The sequence below is a fragment of the Protobothrops mucrosquamatus genome, unplaced genomic scaffold, assembly GCF_001527695.2.
Source record: "Protobothrops mucrosquamatus isolate PMUCROS unplaced genomic scaffold, P.Mucros_1.0 scaffold_217, whole genome shotgun sequence".
Taxonomy (NCBI): domain Eukaryota; kingdom Metazoa; phylum Chordata; class Lepidosauria; order Squamata; family Viperidae; genus Protobothrops; species Protobothrops mucrosquamatus.
Window position 1 is genome coordinate 1,923,423 of NW_015386293.1, and position 2,732 is coordinate 1,926,154.

The window sequence follows — 2,732 nt, forward strand, 5'->3', positions numbered from 1 at the left end:
GAATTGTGTTTAATTAAAATTTGGAAAAATTAAATATTAAATGTAATCTGAATGTCTACAAATAATTAAGATTTGAATTTAAGATATTGTTATGAGTTGAGACAAAGGTTAAGTAAAACTTAAAAGTATAAGTACTAATAATTAAATTTGTATATGGGTTTGTGGTATAAATGTTGGTGGTTTATTTTTAATTTTTTTTCTTCTTTCTGGAAAGGAAAAAAGGAAGGAAGTGAAAGGAAGAAAAGAAAAAAAATTATTAGCTCCAAATGTGAGATAGGAGACTTAGAAATTGGGATCATTTAAAATCTGGAAATGATAAAGATTAAACGTTAAACTTAAATATCAATGGCAAATTAAAGTTAAGAAAAACTTACTAGGTTATTGTCTAAAAGGTGGAATGTCAAATTAAGATATGTATAGCCTGAAGATTATTGATGAATATTAGAAAGGTATTTTTGTTTGATTAATAGAATAAGAACTGTATTGGTTTGAACATGACAGTAGATATCATGGGGGAAAGAGGGGGAATTAGTTTGTTGTAATAATTTGAGATTTGTACTGATGATATTCAAATGTAACGGAATTACTGTGCTCAGCCGCCACGCTACTTTTCAAATATGTAAATGTAATATTGTAAAATTAATAAAAAACTTGAAACAGGAAAGAAATCAGGCCTCACGAGAGGCAGGCTAGCTCAACTTGTGAGTGCACAGCTCAACTCATGTGAGCAGCAGGTTGGTGCGCATGCGCGCATATGTAGCTTGACTTGAATTAAGTTGTGAGTTGAGTTGCGCATGAGTGTTGTGCTGGCCCACTGCTCCTGCAGCCTGGTTCCCCTCTTTCTCCCAGCCAGGCCACTAAGCTGCAAAGGTTGGGGATCGCTGATCTAGAGGCAAACAAAGTCATAACCAGACGCCAACAGTGAAAAACAGATCATACCAAACCAATCTTATTTCATTGTTGTGACAAAATTAGTGGATCAGAGAAATGCTGTGGATATAATTTATTTGGACTTCAGTAAGGCATTTGATAAAATAGACCACAACCTACTACTTGTTCAAATAGAAAAATGTGGATTAGACTGCATCAGATGGATTCATAACTAGCTGACCAACTGCACTCAACACGTAGACCAGTGATGGCAAACCTTTTAGAGACCGAGTGCCCAAAAACTGGCCCTGCCCCGCTCCACCCCCTCCCCATCCCCCACCCCGCCTGCCCACAGGACCATTCAATGCCTCCAGGGCCCGCCGCAGATTGCCCAGGCAGCCCAGCAGCACTATGGCGGCCACACCCTCTACCCACGCCCTGCAGCATCAACTGCATGATGGGGTGTGAGGGCAGAGTCTTGTCTACGCTGCCTGGCTGCCATGTCCTTGGCTGCGCTGCTCCATGTGGGCCATGCTCGAGAGCGAGTTCCTTCAGGGGGGCTGCTGGAGAGGAGGGGGTCGCGGGGAGAGGCAAGGCTGGGGCAACGGCACATGTGCCCACATAGAGGCTCCGAGTGCTTCCTCTGGCACCCGTGCCATAGGTTCGCCACCACTGACGTAGACGTTAATGGAACTGCATCTACATGGAGGGAAGTATGCAGCGGGATACCCCAAGGCTCTTTCTTAGACCCAGTATTCTTCCATATCTTGATCAATGATTTAGATGAGGGGATAGAAGGGGAACTCATCAAATTTGGAGATGACAACAAGCTAGCAGGAATAGCCAACACTCCAGAAGATACAGAAGGATCTTGAACATTGGGCCCTATCTAACAAAATGAAATTCAGTGGTGAAAAAAGTAAGATTCTACATTTAGATAAGAAAAACCAAATGCACATGTACAGTATAGTATAGGTCAGGGCTTTTCAACCTTTTCACCCATTGTACCACTTTTAGGATATGGCGATATCCGAGTACTACCAGTCGCCTAGCAAGGTGTCAAAAACTTGATGACCCCCCCCCAAAATGGAAAAAAGTGATGAAGTACAGGTAGTCCTCGACTTACAACAGTTCACTTAGTGACTGTTCGAAATTACAATGGCACTGAAAAAAGTGCCCCCCAAGCCACAGCCAAGCAAGACACCTGCCTGCCCACCCAGCGGCGCTCTTCCTCCTGTCCGAGGTTTTCATTGTTGTGAGCATTTCTGTTGAAGATTGGAGTGGGGGTGGGGTGGGGGGTGTTTGGTTTTTATTCCCCCCATCTGCTGGGTGGTTGTAGCAGGTTTTCGTCACTTCACATGACCCTGAAACACTGTGACCATCATAAATATGAAGCAGTTGCCAAGCATCTGAATGTCAATTACAAGACCCTGGAGATGGTGCAACATTCCAGCTGATGAGGGTTCCTCTGGGCTGAGCAGGATGGTTGCGTACCACCTGCCAGGTGCCAGTGTACCACAGGTGGTACCCGTACCACTGGTTGAAAAGCCTTGGTATAGGTGATACCTGGCTCAATAGTACTATCTGCAAGAGGGGTCTTGGAGTCCTGCTGGACAATCATTTAAATATGAACTAGCAGTGTGTTGCAGCTACCAAAAAAGCCAATAATAATAATAATAATAATAATAATTTAATTTATATACCGCCCTTCTCCCGCAGGACTCAGGGCGGTGCACAGCATATTAAAACAGATACAAATGTAAAATACAAAGATAAAAACCCCTATAAAACCAAATTAAAAACCAAATATTAGAAGCTGTATTCCAATTAAAATTATACTTAAAAACATCCCTAAGTAAAAT